Source organism: Bombus vosnesenskii, unplaced genomic scaffold (genome assembly GCF_011952255.1).
Source record: "Bombus vosnesenskii isolate JDL3184/JDL3185 unplaced genomic scaffold, Bvos_JDL3184-5_v1.1 scf7180000013355, whole genome shotgun sequence".
Classification (NCBI taxonomy): domain Eukaryota; kingdom Metazoa; phylum Arthropoda; class Insecta; order Hymenoptera; family Apidae; genus Bombus; species Bombus vosnesenskii.
Genome location: NW_022882990.1, coordinates 1,168,928 through 1,191,779, shown reverse-complemented (window position 1 = coordinate 1,191,779; position 22,852 = coordinate 1,168,928). Strand labels below are relative to the sequence as shown.

The window sequence follows — 22,852 nt, the reverse complement described above, 5'->3', positions numbered from 1 at the left end:
TTTCGTCGAATAAAATAAGGGGATAATTTATGATTTATAAAACTGGCGCGCAAAATTTCATTTTATATTATAAAACCTGTCAACGTGTCACGCAAAAATTTTTACTAACGACAGTAATTTGTAATTTGTGACATTTGATAAGAATCTTAATTCGATTATGCCCTAGAGTTTTAAAATGCTGTGTGATATATTCGTATGCAATATGTAAATAACTGATGATTGATATTGAAGATTATGACTTTCGCATATGTATACATGCACAGTAAATCATTCTGAAAAGTATTGGTACCACCAAATCATTGATCCTGAACGATTCATATCTTTTTATAATACAAAATACAAAATTCTTAGCAATGAGAATGCTCGTTAACTGACTTTCATTGATTAGAAATTACAAATTTGTATCGTAAAAACATATCAGTTGTTCAAATTAGAGATGTGAGTAGGTACTGTGACTCGCTGTATACATACATGTATTTATTATATATTTTATATATCATATATTTATTACATATTTTTCATTCTGAAACCTTAAATGGTACTGTTGTAAGCCATAGGCATAGCTACTCATTGCAAGCTCGATTATTTAATTTTCAGGCATGTGACTATATTTTGTTCTATATTGTATCGTATTGTATCTGATCGTGTTCTCATAGTAATTAATTTGCTATTCTTTTTTATCCTACAGATATAATAATGTTATAATAAATACGCAGACATTTAAAATTATTTTTTCAAAGCTTTACGATACCTAAATTAATCTGAATTTTCTATATATTGATTTACGATTATTTCCATTTTCTATAATTAACTTACTGTTAAAGAGTATGGGAATCAAGTTTCACCTATCAAGTTATTTTACATAGTGAAATTAATGATGTCTACTCGGATAGAATCTATTAGATACATTCACTCAGTATTCTTTAGTTACTAGCAGCACATCAAGGTATCAATTATTTTCTCCGATTCCTGAGTGACCAGAGATTCCGAAAATCAGTTCTTTCCGTTGATTGGTAAGATAACACTGGTCAATCTTGTGTAACTCAATATTTTTCCGGAAAAAGCTGTATCCTGTGAAAACATATTCTTTCGTCCCTTGATTATGCTCATATAACGAACAAGTACTGAGCTGTAACTACCTACTATAATTCGAAACTCTTGACACATCTATCCTTTTACTATTCTCTTAATTTTAATTCTAATAATTTGTTTTTCATTATTTACAAATTCTTTCCTCTAATTAATAATATATGATTGTGCATTTATATTATGTAACAGAAAGTCACGTGATTTACTATTACATTAATATGTGTATATAATGCACACAATTATGTCGACGTATTTTTGTTTAAAATCAATTCTATACAAATATACAAACAATCGGATGTGAGTAATATAATATGACAAAATTTAAGCCTAAATGTGAATTATTTCATATTTATTTTAAAAAGCGTGTAATAAGTTATGATTAATATTATAAATTAATCTATTCGGAAGTATTTCAAAAATCAAATAAGTAATAAAACGGAATGTAATAAATTAACATTTACGACGTTATGATAAGTCAATCTATTAAGAATATTTTGAAAACTATATAAGTAATAAAAGATGGAAAATCGGGCAATTAAGAGATCAATCGGAGAATTAATAATAATAGTAAATATCGTAAATAGTAAAATGTTGATATATGTACCAGACTTATTTCTGATAATGTGATAGTTCTCTCTCTCTCTCTCCCTCTCTCTCTCTCTCTGCCTCTCTCTCTCTCTTTCTCTCTCTTTCTCTCTCTCTTTCTCTCTCTCTCTCTCTCTCTCACACACTTTCTTTATATATATATGTATATATATATGATATATAGTTCCATATTTCTTTTAATTGACGAAATTAGTAATTTGTTAAAATAAATATTAAAACTCAATATATCTATATATTATCTTAAAATTATGGAGAAAAGTAAGCATACCCTCAAATCTACTTCGAGCAGTTCCACTTGGCCCTTCATTTGGCTGCATGGCCCAATTATCTGCAAATAAAATGTTTGATTATGCCACGATTTACAAAATATTTTAAGAACGTACATAAATAAATTTTTTAATAATAACTTTTTCAAAGAACATTATCAAGACATAATCGTATTTCATTGTTATTTTCCTTGTTAAATAATTGTTAATCGATTTATTACATGCGAAAAAAAGGACGCGTATACGTTTGATTATAACAGAAACTTGTAAGAATTATTTCAAACCCTCTATCGAATTTGTCGATGTGTAGAAAATTTGAGACTCGTCCCAGAAACGTGAACGTTAAATAAATTTCGCAAAAGAAGCCTAATATTACGTCCAGTATAGACGATGTGGCGTTGGAACACGAAATATGTGTTAGACAGCAATTAAATTGCAAGGAACGACATATCGTTCCATGAGAATGGCTCATATTACGTATGTTTTTCAGCTTATAAATAATCTGATTTGAGTAGACTCGTGGTACTTTGAAAGACTACGCTATCGTTAAAGAAAATATACGATACAAACAAAATGCAAATCTTAAATGAAATTATTTAATAGATATATCTGTCGCAAATAAAATTGTTGTCTAATTGGCGTCGCAATAATTATTCATGTGCTATATAAAAAAATAATAAGACTTTTATTTTCATTTTTTACTGATTTATGAAGAATCAATATCGTATTAATGCAAAATTTTAATTGCAATTTTTTGCCAATAAATTTACATTTTGTTTTCTAACATTATCTTTATGAAAAAGAAAATTCCAAGAACTTGTTAAATGTTTTTTTCACCATTATTCCTTCCTTCGCATATATACTATAATTTTCTAAATTCTGGAAAACTGTTTAACACTATGATGAACTTCATTTTTTAGATTGTTGAAGTCCTTTTTCAGTGTCTCTGATTTATTACTTCGTTTAATATCTTTCGATAAATTACAAAGCGTTGCTTTACTATTTAATCGTTAGTAGATTAATAGAAAATATTTTATATGCATAGTTTGAATTGACAATTATTAACAAAGAAAATGAAATTAATATTTACGAAACGCCGACATCCATAACGTTGGCAAAAGGATCGTAAGTCAAATTAGAGGATCACCTTCCTTCGGGCAATTGTACGTTTTTTTAATTGGCTCGATAACTTGTTAATTAAGCTCCGAATTGTTTGCTCAGACGTAAACGAAACACGACGAACGATTCTCATCTTTAAACGCGCAGGACGTCAAATTAAGGAACACCCGTGAGGTGACCAATCAATAAGGAAATAAATTACTAACTTCTTCAACTGCCATAAATATTGTAAAAGGAATACGATCAAATCGTGCACGAACAATGTAGCTTACAAAAGTATTCTGGGACTTGTAAATATTTTTTATAAATGTATTTTATAAATGAAATGAAATTTCATTAACATTGTAATGAGACAAACTACTATGATTACTCGAATCCGTTGGCAACCATCACACGTCTCGCCAATAAATACAAGGTGTTAAGAAAAGAATCCTAGACTTTAAAGGCTTATTGTATTGATTAAGAGGGGCAAAAGATGTTCAATTAACCTACCTTAAATCATCTACGACCATTCAATGTCGTAAAGCTTGTTCCTTGTACGGGTTTCTTCGTTGAACGTAAACAAAAAGATATGTTTAAGAGAACTCAAAGTTGTCAACACAAACGACCTATGATACGTAGATATGAGTTTTGCGTTGCAATAGAAGGAAAATACGTCGAACATTTACTATAAGAAAGAACGTTTTTACTTAGTTTACATTTATGAAGTAATCTCTATCCATATTAGTAACAATTTTGTGCTAATAACCTTAAGCTAACGTACTTCTGAGTCCATCTCTTTGTTTACATTCGACGAAGAAACTCATTCATAACAAAATCGAAAGTTCGTGAATGGTAATCGATTTTACGTCCAAAGGATTGAATGTTGATTCGACTTTTGTTTGTTCTTCTTGGTGAATAGTACGAATTTTTAAATTCTTAGATTCTTCTTTGTTGAAAATGACAACGTGAGTTCGTGCTCGCCATCTATATGCAGATGCGTTAGTTATAAGAAATAGTAACTAGAGGATGATCCTAGTTACAATCGATAGATTTAATCGATAGGCTTAAGATGCTTTTTTGTTTTTATCCCTAGTTTCTGTAAACGCTTGCAATAAAGGTTTTTTTGGCTCAGAACGGATAGATTTATCCATTCAATAAAATAATAACTATTGTGATCCTACCTCTGTGTATAGAAATAACACAATTTTTTTTAACATCTTATATAAACAACGAATAGAAAGCCACCCAAATAATCTAGCACTCGGTTTATATAGTACATCTATCTTGAAAAGACTACGTAAAAACAATTCGAATGATTCAACTATCATTAATCGTTAAATAGTTTCACTTATCCAACAGTTACTTATATCTGCTCGTAAACGAGATATTTGAAGGTACGAACCAATGGAAAATTACCTATATGCATATGCTGTTATTTACAATACGTCAAACCAATTTGCGAAATGTTTTTTGCAAACGAAACGTAAATTTTAATTAGAATGATAAGAAAAAGAAAAAGCTATTATGATTACGTTGATAAAGTTTGGAAGAAATACGGAAATATACGTAGAAATTAAAAGATATTTAGTGTACGTATACGTATATTACGCAGTGGAACCATTTATATCTTTAAGATGGCTATTCTAATTCTGCTGCATTCTGATTTCATTAAATATATATTAGTGTTTGCAATAAATATCTTGTAACTTCTAAATACATTATCAGATTGCTTTCAAATTTTGTTAGTATAACCATAATAGTTCTATTTCATTACAGTGTTAGCCGAATTTTCAAATCTTTTATATAATACACATAATATATATGTACATAGAAGATTTTGACAGCAAGTGTTCAAATACTTTCGCAACTTATTATAAATAACATACAACAGATTATTTAACATTACTAGCGTGTCTGTATATTACATTGAAATTATTATTTGAGGCTGTAAAGAATTTCAAATCTGTTCGTTCATACGTAAAAGAAACTATCGATTACCGTACTTTTGACGATATTATATATGTTTTCTGTAACATAACCTAATCAAACTTGATCTTAAATGAAGATAACACGTAGCGTAAAAAATCCACATTTCTTATTACAGTACAGTGAACGAGTTGTGAAATAGTAAATAGGAATGTCTTTTACGCTCACGTAGTTGTATGTATTTATTGTTACTCTTTGACTAAGGGATTACATAAAAATTTGCAACAATATTACATTTAAAGCTACATGTTCTAAAAACAATACAAATCTACTTGTTAAGTAGGTTCTCTAAGTCAAGGTAAAATAACTCATCTAGCAGTTGAGCGATAATAGATAATAGATAATAGCGATAATAATAGTGCGATCTACTTGAAAACAGACTATTTAACTTGTTATTAATCGTATAGATTGACAACTCGATGGTCGCAGTTTTCTATGAAAATATAACTTTCATTCATTAAAAGAAAAGAAGCTTATTTAACTAATGTTAATATCCCCAGTTTTAATTATCATAATTTAGTAGCGTGTGTATCATCTTATTTCTGCCAGTTATTTTGTTCCTTATTTTATTAGTTGTTATTGTAATGTTCCCTGACTACCATAGAGTTATTCGAATCATCTTTCTGTTATTGATATTTTCTCTTGCTAGACCTAAAGTACACGATATTTCCTTACTCTTGTTATTATATTAATGATTAATGGTGTTTAATAATCTACAACAAATCATGTTATTTTGTACAAAGCTCAAGGTGGAATTTCAAAAAGTTGAAAGTTCGGTGATTCAAGTAACTTTACCTTCTATCTATTTTCAGATTGTTTAGCTTACTATATTAAAATAACGTAAAAATTTCACTTCTCCTTTAGGTAGTTTTTAATCATGCACTCGTTTCAATTTAAAGGAAGATCCAATATCAGTGTTCGATCCGTAATACAAGTTAACAATAGTGTGCCAATATGCACTGGAAATTGCAAAATGTCACGAGATAAAGTATTTATCATCGGTGGATCTAGATCATTATCCATAATTCGAAACTTTAATACTGAATACATTGAGAAACCTGCCAAGAATAGCACCGAAAGTAAAATTTGGGATAGTGATTAAATTTAATAAACTCTTTTCGTTAGGTATAATGCAAAATAAATTACCTAATGATTTCCAAAACAATATAGAATCTTTTTTACGATTTTGCAAACCTTTTTACATAGAAGGTGATTATGTAACTTAAAAATATAAACATAGTGAAAATATATGCATAAACAATGTTGATAAAAAAACTTAAGAAGGTTGATAATGAATTGAAGAAAGTAAATGTAAAAGAAAGTGACTTTCTGGAAATGTTGGATCGGTGGATTCGCTCTCTTTTGGAATTCAAGGTTTCGATTTCTGGATATAAAAGGTTTAATGCAATATATTTATATACACACGTGTATAGCGCAGAAACAAACACGCGCAAATAACAAAATAATACTGCATGTTCATAGCACACATTTTCGTGCTTTTCCGGAGAATGCTGCTGAATTCCAGTTACATAAGAGTACTGACAACAGTACGTTTAACCACGTGATTATATAAACGTCATCAAGCCTGCGCTTGACAGATTATGTCTTGTCGACGACATCCCCTATCGTCGCATTGGCGAGTCATAAAAACGGCCCTTTCGTTCACTAAACAATGGTGATATAGAACATCGAGACCGGGAAGGAGGATGGGAAAGCAAAACAGGCTTCCGGCGGAAATATTTTGCGCAAGTTATTTCTTGCGCGCGCCTCTTTATCAAACATTTTCTGCCTCATACGTGCGTCCCAAATTAAGCGATACAACATGTATATCGTAGAATTTCTGTCGGATGGACCAACATAATTTCATAGAAAAAAGTTTGCTTTGTACGAGTTTATTAAGTTCACTGTTAGCTCAAAATAACTCTTTTTACAAAAAAAGTTTTATTAAAAAATGTGATTGCACATTAAATATATTAACGTATATATTTGCTATATTATTAATCTTTGACAAATTTTTTTCGATAGAAATTCTTATTATCCATTATGAAACATTTTGTCAGGGATCTTAAGTTACTGTCATTTGTTAGAAAAAGAAGTGTGTTTTATTTGAAAAAGTTGTATTAAAAAAAGCAATTACAAAGATTGTCGGTCATTAAATGTAGCTATACGACATAAATATTTACTCTTTTTATATCACCTTTTTCTTTTTCTTCCTTCCTCGGATTCTTCTTTGTCGCAATATACTGATAAATAATTTTTTATTGATTTTTTTTTGTTAATTTATGATTAGAAAACAGATTACGGACTATGAGAAAACGAAAAAAGCTTGTTAGGTAAAAAAGTGTGAAACTTTTACGAATAGCTGATAAATTCACGAAATCTTGCGATATTAATATTAACACCACTGTAGTTTAATATTTTCAATATTTCTTCAAAATTTCTTCATTTCAATATTTATCTTCAAAATCAAATAAAAAGACAATTTTGATACTGACAATCAGAAGAGGATCATAAGTCAAATTTCCTATTTTTACAGGGAAACAACTTTAAAATTTAGTATATTTCCTTGTAAAAATAGGAAAATTGACTCATGATCTTTTCTCTCTTCCAACCTTCATATATTAACTTAAAATTAATATTCTTGAAAACATATTATTATAGTATATGATCATTCGTTCTTATTGAAAAAATAAACATTAATATGATTTGTTAATGCAAATAAGTAAATATAAGGAAGATAATTTGAGTCGTCTAATTAATACACGTATTAAAAATAAACTGTCAGAAAGTCGTTGCATTACTATGCTATCGTCATTGTAGAAGATTGAATTGACTCAACCTAAATACTCAATTTATTATATTTATGGTAGAATTATATTTATACAAACATACAAGAGTGTCAGGTGCCAATGAAGGGTCGTTAGAATCTTTTCATACAATGCACCACTTCGTCCGCTTTTGAACATCTGTATCCTCGAGTTTCCGAACCTATTGTAGTATTCACAAGCCAGCAGTTATAGTGTGCGGATCTTTACATTGTTAGGTCACTGTCGAAAGAGTATTAGGCATTATCGATATAATTATTACTCATAAACGAAGATAGCACAAAAGTTGTTGTAGTTCTAAGAATTTTCTTAATAAACACTCTGCAGTTAATTTATAGAAATATTCAATTCTGGCATAACTTAACAATATAAATAGTATAATTTATAACAAGAACTCTAAGTAATAATTATAAATGATAGATAGGAAAATTACTAACGATGTTTAATTTTCCTAGCATACGTGTGTGGTTTTAAAGATGCAGGTTTAAGTAATAATTATAAATAATAGATAATAAAATTATCAAAATATTTGACATATAATATAAATATTTTAGATAATAAAGTTTTCAAAATATTAAATATCTTACAAAATAATAATACTTTGTAAATGAATAATCCTAAAGTTTTTTTTTGTTTAGCATATTAATAATTATTATGATTTACACATATTTTGATCTGGTCATATTTCAAACATAAATTGCACGATATCGGAAACAAGTTTCTCGTGATGCTGCAACAAGAATTTCGACATTTTCAATGAAGGAACAAATTCCTCAACGTAATATCTAGGTAGAACCTAATAAGGTCTTGCATACACGTGCAAACACATAGGCATATGCATACAATGTAATGCAACGTAATCAACAGAACCGATCAAGCTGTTACGTGTACAAGTCATGCGTATTTCTATGATATAATACGGTCAATCTATTTGGCTATTATAAAATCATCGTAACTTCTGTACATGATCACTGCGCCGGCTTGTGGTTCACGTTAACGCGATTACATAATAAATTCTTTGATTAACTTAAATATATCGCGGTTTCCAATGAGTTTCTCTGGTTTTTAAGTACAGATTCTCCGATTTTCTCATTCACGGAAAGAGGCTTGTCTCTAATAATTATCATAATCATTATAGATTCGATTAATAATTACGTAAACTACGCATTTCAATTAGTGAAACAATTAGTCTAGGAATATCAGTGATAACCGGTTGACGAGAATTTACATTTTGTCAGAAAATGGACTCGCGACGGTCATGCAGGAATGTTCGAAGGATTCACAGCGCTGTTGTTACTCGTGTTAGACTCTACAGGTCGCGCTCACTCTTATTGAAACAACGATGCAAGAATCTTCAGTAAGAACAACTGTATCGTATTTACGATCCGGCAATGTCAAGGCGACTAACTTATTTCCTTATCAATGCGCCATTACGTAATGAACTCGAAGCACGGTGCACCGATAGTGCGACTCGCTTTCAGTGTCCCCTATGTGCTTGACCTATGACGTAAAACTTGCAGGAATTGGCACATGCAAGGCCGTTTTAAATATTTGCGAAGCTTCCTTCACGGCAATTGGACTTCGTTTATCTTTCGAACCGTTTTACACACGCGACACAAGAATCGACTTCCGCGAGAACGCACGATCGATCACCATTCCAACGGAATGCATTGTTTTTACGATCGTTTCTTCCTTCTTGTCATTGTATGACTCGCTTTTTCGACGCTGTTGCACAAGTTTACGATATCTTGCGACAAGAAATTGCAAATCAATCTATACATTTTGTAATATACAGGTTGGTAGGTAACTGGTGGTACAAGCGGAAAAGGGGTGATTCTACGCGAAAAAAGAAGTCCAAAATATAGAATAAAAATTTTTTTTCTTTATTTTTTTTATTTTTTTTAAATTTGCAGTGAGATCCGTTATAACGAGACGTGATAAAGTGCACGCGTACCGAACGAAAATTCAAAGTCGATTTTCTCGAAAACAAAGCCTCAAACGAAAAATTTTTGTTCTATATTTTCGACTTCTTTTTTCCCGTAGAATCACCCCCTTTCCGCTTGTACCGCCAGTTACCACCCTGTATATGTACGTATAGTACGTACAAGTAAGCGAGAATATTTCTTTCGGTAGGAAATCACAGGGAAGAAACGTAAAACGTCTTTCATAAAGAACAGCAATTTGAAAATTCCAACCAAGTACACGACAAAATGATGTTTCTATTTGATTTTGGGATTAAATACGTACGTATCTTTGTCACACTCTGAACATTCAAAAAATAGTAATAAGATTAGTTACGCACATTAATATTAATCGTGCTATATTAATCTAATAATTAAATTAATTTGTTATTATTTATTGCAAGACATTGTAAGAAACTTTTATTTATTACTTGACATTGAATTTATCACCTATTTCCAAGAGCCATACGTATTCTAATCTATCAGCTTATAGTCTTTTTCAACTATTTTATAGTAAAATACTTGTTCTTAGCTACCGAGAGATATAAAAATCAGAAAATTGACGAAAATTGATCTTTACATGAAGGTCACAAAGAAAGCACAATAAATACATTTTTGTTCATTTTATTTTAATATCGCTTCATGACTAAAAGGAGATATTTGATATAAAACAGCTAAGAACGAAAAGATCTTGTTGCGTCCACAGATGTAATTAAGTAAGTTTTGTAGAAACCAAATATACACTGTGTTATAACTACAAAACTATCCTAAAATTTTCAATTCTCATACAGATGCAATTTACACGATACAACAGGACAAAATTTGATTAGAAGCATGTAAAGTGGAATAATTAAACTTATCGAAATTATTGTTACAATTTTATTTTATGGTGTTAATGATCAATGAATTCACACTGTTACGAAAGTTCTATAGTTATGCAACGAAAATAAACTAGTTTTCTACCGTTCTTTTATTTCAGTGACTAACGTAAAAACTGGAAGTTGTTAGGTTGTTTTATGATCATAAGACACAGTATACAGCTATTAGGACAAACAACTTTTTAGCATCCCGGCAAGTAATATTTTTATAATTAAAAACTATGCTTATGTCATATTGAAAAAAATACTTAAAAATATTTAATCGATAAAACGATAACATGGAATTAATTGAACGTAGTGAATTTTGCAACTGTCCTTCTGTAAAAAATGGAAAGTGTAATTTAGTATTTCCTTATTGCTTTGAAAATTATCTTACAATACGTAAATGCAAAATATTATGCTGTTCGTTAAAATATTCACGAGTTATGTTGGATTAACATTTGGCAATTATTGACTCGCAGTGTGATATGGAAACGACTCTATCTACTTGAAAATCAATTGGTACTTCAAAATCTATAGTCAAGATACAATCTTATGTATTGGGTTTAAACATAATCACAACTTTTAAAAGTATCATATTCCAAAATGTGTAATTTACATTGCAGTGCTTATTGTTTTCCCACATAAAGTTAATTCATTGGCATAGCAATTTTTTCACATTCCTATATAAGATTATATTCCTAGACTATAATCACTAAACCACAATCCTATATTAAACATACCTATATGTACTACTTTTCCATTTCCGAGAAAATTCTGGGACAAGCTGGAGGCGATGGACGATAAAACATCAAACAAAAAGAGAAACTGAGTCACCCAGCTACGGTTAAACTACGGCAATTTGGATACTGAAATACGAACTCATTACAAGAAATAGAAAATGGCAATGTAATAAATGTAACATTTAGGAATGTATACAAAAATCAGACCAAATCACATTCAGAAATAAGAAATGAACAGAAATAATAATGATAAAAACCGTGAAACAAATGCGAACTGGCGAACTTCATAAAGAAAACCATAAAACCGAGAGCTTCCTGCTTGGATATACAGAGTGGTTGGTAACTGGTGGTACAAGCGGAAAGGGGGTGATTCTATGGGAAAAAAGAAGTCGAAAATATAGAATAAAAATTTTTCACAGTAAATACAAAAATTCACAAAATACAGTAACATCCGTTATAACGAGGCGCGATGAAGTGCACGCGTACCGAACGAAAATTCAAAGTTGATTTTCTCGAAAACAAAGCCTCAAAAGAAAAATTTTTATTGCATATTTTCGACTTCTTTTTTCGCGTAGAATCACCCCCTTTCTGCTTGTACCACCAGTTACCAACCACCCTGTATAAAGGAACCAAAGAACGCGTATAGAAGATATGCATACAGAAATCTACATACTTTATATCATATTATATATATTAATGAATTAAGATTTAATTTAAAGCTATAAACTAAGATAGAAACAAAACGTATCAAGCGTACACATACGTGAACAAATTGTAATATTTATAAGACTCGATGCATAAATAAACAAAAATATAAAAAAGATAATTATCTTTCTTCAACACAGATTAAAATATTAATATTTTCCTCTGTGAAAAATATTTATATTCTTCGACATCCTTTTTCTAAATTCGTAGTTTTTATTTAGGGTTCCGTTATGAGAGAAGTGCAAAAATGTAAGAATATCAGACCCACACTAGACTCTGTTGTAGTAATGTCACGCATTTTTCAGGCGAATGCGTATCGAATACATTTTTATTTAAATTCATAAATATTATCCAATCATTACATACATCAAGATCGATCACACGAAGATGAAAATTATCTGATAAATTTATATTCAAATATAAATTTCAGTAATTGATTAAATCATTCAAAATATCGTCATAAGATATAAATTAAATTAATGTAAATTAATGAAGCAAATGAAACAAACTGATAAATATCAAACAATTTTTCTCTGTTCTTCCTTAAAATAGAAGATTGTTCTTGTTTAAAAATCAGACTAATTGGTGCGTTTGATGTTCAACTAAAAGTAGCACGTAGTATTTTCCAAAGTTACATAATAATTCTCTTCAATGTCAAATGAATATATAAAATGTAGAATGTGATAAAATAAATGAACCATCGAACACGTTATAAATTTTTCGTACAACTAAATATAATATTATCCAATTATCTTCGTGTATTTGAAGATCGTTCAAATAAGAATTCGTTTGATACATAATGGAAGGAATATCGGTCAGCAGTACAAAATCGTAAGAATTCAAAGCGAACGTAGATACCTACGTATCGACTACGGTGAGCCATATCGTAGAGAAAGTGAAGCCGGTAGTGAATGCAACATGCGTTGAGACGTGACTCGGCCAATGGTTTTGGAATTTAACTTGATATTCTAAGCCGCGGGATGCAAATAATTATCAAACATAAAATGATGTTACGCTAGCCAACTGGACTCGCGTCTCTGCAATCACCGACCGGTATTATATTTCCTTGCAGGAGAAATGCTATTTGCATTTCAAATGCTTTGACCTTTTCGAATCTATGTACTGTAGCAATTTCTGCTTAGCTGGATTCGCCGTTGGCGATCTTGACTGGGTCATACTGCTGTCGAAACATGCACACCGGGTCAAAACATTCGAGAATTCTTGTGGCGGATCGACGCTAGTGTATGGACAGCACGTGTGCAGCTGGTTCTTAAGGTGTTGCTTTTAGAATTTACCATTTAGCGCTTTTATGCTTCATATTTGACCCTCCTACATTGCTTTCCCTATTTTTAACCAAATCCCATTTTTGTATCATTAGAAAGTTTCTTTAGTTTCAGGAAAATAAAGAGAAATATTTATCGATATGTGATTTTCACGCTAAAGATTTTCTTAAAACATAATATAACGAAAACGATATTGAAATGAAAAGATTCGAAAATTGCATTAAAGTTAAACTACTTAGTTTGAGAATTAAATAAGCAAATCCTTTTAGATCACCTAATCTATGTTTGCTTCATTCTTGGAAAGTAAGTGCTATATCAAAATTTAAATTATTTATTTTTTGTATGATTCGTGCTTCTTCTATTCAAATAATAGACAATTTCTTCTTTTGGATATTTATTGATATTTAGTCATAAGAACAGCCTTGCTCTTAATTGAATTATTCTTGCCCCTTTCTTTCAGATTAATCCTCTGCGAAGAATTAATTCATAAAAGTGTTGACTGTTATACTGTTTTATTTTTCTTCGAGTTTACTTTCGATATGTATTAAAATATATGTACATTCTTTGAATTATGCAAAAGATAAGTTTGACAGTATAATTGTATACTATTGATTCTCATGATTGAAAGTAATGTAGATGAGAAATATTAGAGAATATATTATTTCTTTGCATTCGAACTGAAGGAGGAATTGCAAAATCTAAGTTCTTGGAATGAGATAAGATTAAGTAACACAGATTGTATAGTAATGATACAAGCTTAAGCAACACATAATTAAGGTGCTAGTGTGAAAGATGTGTCTTCCTATTTAAATTTCATCAACATACATGCATCTAATGTGGCAATAAAGCCGCTAAAAATGTAAAAAATACATGTATAACAACATTATAAATTATATCGTAAATGATGTTCAGAATTATGTCTTTCCAGTGCAGTTAATATACGCAATTTTACCTGATAATATGCAAATATATCGTAATATAGTAAATTACTGCAACTTATCTCTGTTACGGATTTTACGCTTCTATGCTTTATTTTCCCAAAAATGAAATATGTGTGCAAAAAATATATAACTTCCACTCAGAAACCTATAATCTTGTTATTATAGTATTATAGTATTATAGTTACAGTAGTATAGTATATAGTAATATAGTTATTATAAAAACTACAACTATTGACTAAGAAATTGAAAATTATTTCTGAAAAAAATGTCTTTATATTACGTGTCGCATATAACAAATATATATTATTCCTTTAAGCATAAATTAATAGTGAAATAAATTATACGTTACCAATTCTTAGAAATCTTTTATTAGAATATGTTGGGATATGCATGTTCCTTCAAAATGTGCACGTAACAGTGATTTATAAAATTTCCGAACGACTCATCTGAATGTTCGGGAAATATAAATCAACGCATATGAGGAATTAGGTCACATTTCCCGAATGTACATGAGAAAATATAAGTGCGTTAAGTATCACTTAATATAACACATCAGGGTAAAAAAGGTCGAGAGGTCTCATTCATATCGTCGAACAACAAGATGTAAATGCAGAAACTAATAAAAACCATGGAGATATAGTTGTTAATTTTAGCCGACAAATATTACAAATAATTTGTGTGTAACCGTTGATTTTGTTCGAGATTGAGCTTTCATGCAATTTCAATCTTATTCCTCCTATCCTTATTCACAATATTTATAATAAATTATATTTTATACTTGTATTCCTCAATAACTTAAAAAAACTATCTCTTAGTATAGCATAAATTATATGTACTTAAATTTACAATAATTCCTTTTTTCTCCTCTTTCATATTTTTATAATACAAATCTAAGTAATATTTAATAAAAAAATTGTCCATTTGAATAGACTTATAAAAATATTAAATTATGTGTAAAAGCGTAAATATTTAAATATAGTATAATTAATTCTAATTGTTAGTGTAAAAAAGATTAATTTTCTAATGACAAACTAACGCGTTTCATCTATCAGTTGATTCATTTTCTTGAATTGTTCAGAAACACGATATCTTAATTGCTCTACATTACAGCATTAATATGAAGTTGCAATTTAATCATTGATCAATAAAGCTGAGAATCAACGAGCAACTATAAGGTGATATTATGAGGTAAAAGATCAAATTTCCAATCCGACATATAATTGCAAAAAACAAGCGTTCGTTTGTATACTTGATATTCACTCAATAATGGAAAACAAATTTTTCTACGAACACGAAAATCAAGGAATAAATAATTAAGGAATAATAATTTTTAACACATTGTTAGATTTTTTAAAGAAATATTTAAGAAATTATTCACAACTTTATTTTTTAACTATATTTATCATTAAATTAACACAAAACTTTTGTCGAGGTAAACACAGCTAGAAATTTGATAAGAAATTTAGAAAAATGAAAATATTTGAAAATCATTAGCTAATTTGCGAGTTTTACACACGATTTGGAAAAATGAAAATCTTCGTACCGTTGAAGAAAGCTCAGGTATTAAATTATTTTCTGTGCAGAATATCACCTCAGGGGCAGATTACTTATTCAAGGTTTAACGAGGAAGCCATCGCCCATGTTGCAGCCTAGCAAGTGTAATCGATGATTCACTCCCCCCTCCCTCCGATTTGTGCATGGCCTATATTGCGTTACGTAAATACTGCAAGCAAGTTGGGATCTATAGATCGTTTCGTGAGTCGTGGCGAATATTGGAAAGAACCCTATGTTTGCCCGCAACATTGTCTTACCAAGGATATATTGTCTCCTGGATTTCAATTTAATGCGGTATATAATACGAACATAGCAAATCTTTCTTTTCTGAACGGTTAATCGAGAACGGTTATAGTAGGAAATACTAACAATTTTATAGCCAAAGGATGGTAACGATATTAACATTTATATTTTTTAGAAAAATAATTAAACCCTTCAATATTAAGAATTTTTATGACCCCCTATGATTCATTATATAATGAAACGGAAATGTAATAATACGTCCATAACGAATTCATAACAAATTCATTCATCTCGATATGGAACTGCAAAACAAATAATAACGCTATACTTTACAAGAGATATATTATAACGATTAATAATATCTTACGAGAGAAAAGGACTCCTGAGTAAATGGTATTTAGTGATTTCTTAAATACTAAATAATTACATTGCTTACGTGTTTTTAAGGGAATCTATGAGCAGCGTTATCGACATTATTTACGAACGCGAAAGGAATTTTTAATTGTTTAATATGAATCTGAATAATATAAATATAAATACTTAGAGGAACAGAAAATTCTTTCATCTGTTTAATATTGCCTCCTTACAGGAAATAATAAGGAATTTAAAAAGCAAAGTATTTCTAAAGATAACTGGAGGGTGATCGAGTCTCGTTTTGTAAATGTTACAAATTAATTACAATTGCAAATGGAATTAATTGCACGTTGAGTAGTATGGACAGTGTTCTGCGTATCGTATCTACGTGTCGTAAAAAGTAAGAAAGAAGGAAATAGTGTTTTTTCTGTAAAGTGTCTTTTCTATAACGGAAACAAGTTCACGCACATTTGAACCAAGAGGGAAGGGTATCTACGGTGGGAAAATGACCGTGCTGTACTCGAGAATTGCTTTGATATGAGGTAATGCGCACCGCAAAACACGCAAGATGTGTTACGTAATGTTTAAAGTGTGTACGAAGTACTGGTGACCGGGTATATCGATATATATTTATTAACAAGCGATCGCGGCTAACAGTTTCCGCTAAGAAGAAACTATTCCTCGCAATTCGCATAATTTGCACCGAACAAGGTGATTTTTTTTTGTTTTTAATGCTTTAAATTGGAAATTATCGCGTCGCATTAAAAAGACAAATGGATCTACTAGCTCGAATCTTTCCACGATCCATTAGTATAACGTAATTTGAAAATGACGAAGCAAGAAGAAAACGTTTGAAAATGATGGTTCATACACATAAATATCAATTGCTTCGTAGTACTATGAAATCACTTCTAAGTTTTTCTTTGGAAAGATTGGTATTTTCCTTACATAAGCGGATGTGTTAAAGGTAAGTTCACTACGATTCACTTATTTTTCATTCATTCATTCAAAAACTTGCAGATTCAGAAATGCTATATCTGTTTTAAAGAACAATTAAATTAGAAAAAGATAGATAATTTTCAAACTTATTAAAATTCTTCAACTTTTACAATAATTTTAAGAAAGTAAATTTCTTTTACAAAGTTTAATTAAATAAGCATCGAATCCAAAGAATTATGATAGTAATCACTTTATGAAATCATTTATAATACGTAAGAGTAAAAATTATTTCGATTACACAAATGGATTTTTACACAATGAGACTTTATTTGCCTATCAAATAAAAACGTACGGATAAAGTCTAACGTAGAATACAAGTGGCTAACGTATATGACAAGCATGACAAACATATTTATGATTATGTTTAGGTGCACGGGTGTGTCTACTAGTTTCTTGAAAAGGAAGGTCAGTTGTTCAGTACGCCTGTACAACAAAAGCAAACCACATACGGTAGTAAACTACTGCTAGTTCCTACTTTCTCTCCTGCAGGCTTCGTCATTAATGAAAGAGCCCTCCCTATTGCTGTGTTAAAAGTGATCGACAGATTAATCTTACCGTCGAAAAATCATGCTAACGAGAAAAGTCGCTCGGGAATAAATGTTCGTTCCTTAGATTTAAATTATGTAACTAGTCAATGTGTGTTATAATCGCGGAAGAATAGAAATAACGCTAATTATCCACGTAATGGGTTATTGGTATATATTAGTAAACAATGAAAAAATCGAATTAGAATTTTTCTAAAAAAAAAATCTCGCTGTTAAATTAAATGCAAACAGAGCTTCCTCATTTAAGTGGTCTTGAGGAAAGGAGTTAAATCACAGATTGTGTATTTTAAAACATTTATACATATGCTAATACTATTGAACACACATAATTTATGAATAGAGTTTTATTATTTACATGATTGTCATATTTTTATGTTATTAAGTTGTAAGTAAAGTTTTTGGAAGAAGACATAATAATAGAGAATATGAAAATGACATTTAAATCAGAAATATTGTGTGATTCTTCTCAAGCAAATTTTGATTTCAAGAATTTGAAATAAATTTCACTGTGAGGCTTTTTAAGAAACGAAAGATAATTTCGAAAAAGTATCAAAGTAAATGCAAGTTTATAAAGATATTATAAGGAAGATATAAATAGTTTGCTCTAGTTTGCTTTGATTTATAACGACTGATATAATAGAATAAAACAATTTAATACAAGTCGAAGATTTTCTACGTAACCTTATACTAGGAAAATTTTAACATTCTATGCTTCATCTTATTCTTAATATGTAAGAATTAACATATAAAACGAATCTTTGTTCATGTATTTGCATGATCCACGAAATCTTATATTCTACAGATCTAAATATGTATAACGTACAATAACATTTATTATTAAACTAATTGCGTTTTGATGTATAAAATAACATGCTATATATCATAAATAAAATTGTTAGCACCTAAACTAAATGTCTGATTACTCTATTAAGAATCAACTCTATGTTAATACAACATTTCCTTTGCTATTTCTTTTTAGTCCTTTTGCATGGAATTCATTTTTTAACATTTTTACATTATGTAAATGAAATCAACGGATTTTCTTATTATTTTTTTCGGTTCTATCTCTCCCTTTACCTATATTCTACAATTTAAAGAAATTGAGATATTTATAGCGTTATGATGACCTACTTTCCTTAAATTATGAAAATTTTCTTGTGTTTCTGATTTATGTAATATCTATTGTGAAGTATACGTTATTCTAATAAATTTGGTATACCTTGAACAATATGCGGAGTATTAACAAACTAGTGCAAGTAAAAAATATACAACAAAATTTTTTCATATAACGCTTCGTGTTCGAAAAAATCGAATTTGGAAATTTGTCAAGTATTCTTGAACTTGGCTTATTCCGGACTAAACAAGAGTAAGTAATTGATAGAAGGTGATCCTGCGCCTGAAAATAAGACAAAAATGTAGAATAAAGTTTTTTCATAAGATACTTTCTTCCCAAAAAAATAAATTTGAAAATTTAGTATGTGTATGTACCAGACGAGTTCTTACCAAACATTTTCAAACTCTTCTGCTGGTAATTCATAGCTGGTAATTAACTAAGTTTAAGTATACTTAACAATTTTTCAAACCCAACTTTCTCGAAAACGAAGCGTCATATGAAAAAATTGTATTCTATATTCTTGATTTGCTTTTTCATGCAAGTTCTCCTCCTTTCGCTTTGTACCATTTACATCACAATACACCATTATTAAAACTTTAGTTTAAGACTAATCAGCATCCAACTATTCATTTCAAGTTCATCTACCCATTGATATACGATGATCGGTTCACCACCATCAGCCCTCGTTGGGATCAGAGAATTGATCAGAGATTATGACTTAAAGGATAATTGATACGTGCATAAGAATATTAATATATATAATATGCCTCGGAAGATTGATAAGTTACAATATATCCAAGTAAAAGGTTATTCTACATGCAAAAATAACTTGAAAGCAAGAATAAATATCTTGCATTTAACTATCGTTCACAAAAGAATCAAATAACAAAATTTGGCAAGTATACATAGTACATATCTCTACGTACACTACCGTTCATGAGTCACAGTACATTTAAAATAGTTTTGTAATAAAATTTTCAAATTATATAATACATATTGTACATGCAATTAATAAGTATTAATTTCATTTTGCAATTACAATATTCATTTATACTCATCCTAGATTATAAACAATAAGATTTCCATGACTTGTGATTAGTAGAGTGAATAATTAACTTCCGATAAAGTATTTATTTCAAATTTACAAACATTTATTCCAAACTCAATTTTTTTAAAAACGAACTGAAACGAAAAACTTAATTCTATTTCTTTTTATTTATTCCTGCATGTAAAATAAGGTTCAAGTGCACTCATCATAGGATATGTGTATAGTGCAACAAAATCGAATGGGTGAAAGAACTGCAGCAATCGTGCTGCAATATGCGCTATGCGCCTCGTAGACGATGATATAACGTCGTGTCGCCTCTTATCATCTACGCGTGCACGAAAACACATGCATGATATGTTTTTACTCTCGTGTATGTGTTTCATGCGATCGGCGTGAACTATTTGTTACGCATGCACTCTGCATCATGGTCGGTCAACCTAGCTTATCCTTCTATTACGTATGACACGTATACACATGAACGTACGTGTATGTAAGACCGGAACATGGATATGGCAAATACATACGCGACCGCTACATATTTTGTAGAGTGTATACAGCGTACAGATATGCTTAATGATATAACAAGGTTTAACGTACACTTATGTACGTATGTACACACGTACATTTAATATTTTTATGAATATATGAATATATAAATATATATTATTGTTTACATTAGAAGGTTATCTTACCATTAGTACTATTATCGATGCTATTATTGTATGCCAACGTATTACCGATAAATGTACATTTTTTTATCTAATGTGTCAGATGATTAATACAATTTGTTTGTGTTTCTACGTGTATGTCGAATGGTTTATATAGATTTTATGTTAATTACGCCTGATGTTATATAGTCTTAGGTTTAACCTATAAATGATAATGAATGTAAATTAAATAGATAGGAAACGGAAAGAGCTATAATAAATTTTGTCTCTCAATTATATTGGAAACAAATTTCAGTCACAAATTTAAACAATAACGCACTCAGACTTGTGTCCTCTTCAAGTAACTTTCACCACTTAATTGTATATCTGTCGATTAATTATTTAAAATGTTTTATCTGCATATGATACGTCATTCAAGCCGCTATACACAATGCTTCGCGATTGCCATCACAATTTTAATCGTTTAGATTGGATCAACTGTATCAACTAGTATTCGAGTTACAATGACACATGTGAAAATCGATATAAATCGACAACTTAAAATCGATCTAGATGATACAATAAACGACTATATAATAGATTTATTTCCATTTATCTTCATTTTTATTATAATTTTAATATTTCAAAAATAATACTTTTTTACTGACTTGTAAATCGTTAATAATGAGCTTTACGTATTTTATTTAGAAAATAATCTAGAACGATTTTCATATGTTTAAGTTATATACGTCGACGCTAATACTATCTGCAGAAAATGCACGTTCGTGAAAAATGAGATGTCGCGATGTCCGGTAGCGGGGATAGTCGCATCGCGTTAAACCCGCGTACGCACAAACCAAAATGACGCAAAGTATCAGCTACGGACGATGATTGATGTTTAAAAACATATCGGTGTAGTTAATGTACGATGTTTGTCTTATGTAACACCGCGGTTTTATTTGCTTTTGAATGTTTCGCGTCTGACGAGATACAAGTCGAACAAGCCCGAAATGCGTCGAAATCTCGTTTACGTTTCACCAGTCACATTATCTCGCTGCTGATAATCAATTAATCGATGCATTTACATGTCCTATTTACAGATCTATTGTAGACACTTGTTCGCAGAGTTGCTAGAAACTTACGTGCGAAACTAATCAAATCGAGCTATTACAATATGTATAAAAAAAACAACTGTATTAAAATTTGAAAATAAGTACATTCTTTTTTATACGTCGGTTACCCACGAATACTTATTGATATTTGCAACGATCTTGCTCAGTGATTGTTTCGCTCGTAAAAGGTATCAAAAATGCTGACTTACCAAATGCTTAAAGTGTTACCGTCGTGGCATTGCACATGTGACAATACTCGATCCGATAAATGACACACTTAAACAGAGGGACACTCACCTTTAATCTATTGGTGAACTATCATCGCGACTTCTGCACTTGATAACTGATGCTGACACTTAATTTTCCGGTAAAAAAGACAGTTGCGGGAAATCGGAGTTTAGAACGCGCGCAAGCACTACGCGACAGCAAACACTAACGTAGTCTCACAGATTGCCGCCTGGCCGGTAGAGCGCCAGAATTTCGGAATGCTTTAAAAAACTATATTCCTTGAGATGGCGACACCTTCTGACAGAAGCTATAGCCTGGATTGGATCGCGAATCGATATTCTACGCGAATGGAATTATGGGATTGTTATTTTCCCGTTGACTGAAAACGCGCTAAACAAATTTTGCATTTGGCCCACTCATACTGCATCATTTTCTTCCAATCAATTAACGACTAGTTCAAACTCGAATTGTAAGAAGCTAACATATGTGACGTGCTTTCTATTATAACTCCAGCTTAAACAATTCTCTTTTTATAAATATAGGAAAAATATACAAAATTATTGCAAAATTTCGGTCGAATGGAATAAAAATCGTACAAGAAGAGCTATATTATAAAAATTGAACGTGGCTATACGCAGATTTATT

The 22,852-nt window shown here is 30.2% G+C and overlaps 1 long non-coding RNA gene across 1 annotated transcript; it reads right to left on the bottom strand.

The window, feature by feature from the left end:
* Positions 1–823: 823 nt before the first annotated feature.
* LOC117237074 lies at positions 824–22,627 on the bottom strand. The gene is made up of 3 exons (XR_004493940.1): positions 22,277–22,627; positions 1,964–2,023; positions 824–1,071 (listed from the first exon to the last, which is right to left on the bottom strand). It is a non-coding gene; the product is annotated as an uncharacterized LOC117237074 (long non-coding RNA).
* Positions 22,628–22,852: the final 225 nt, after the last annotated feature.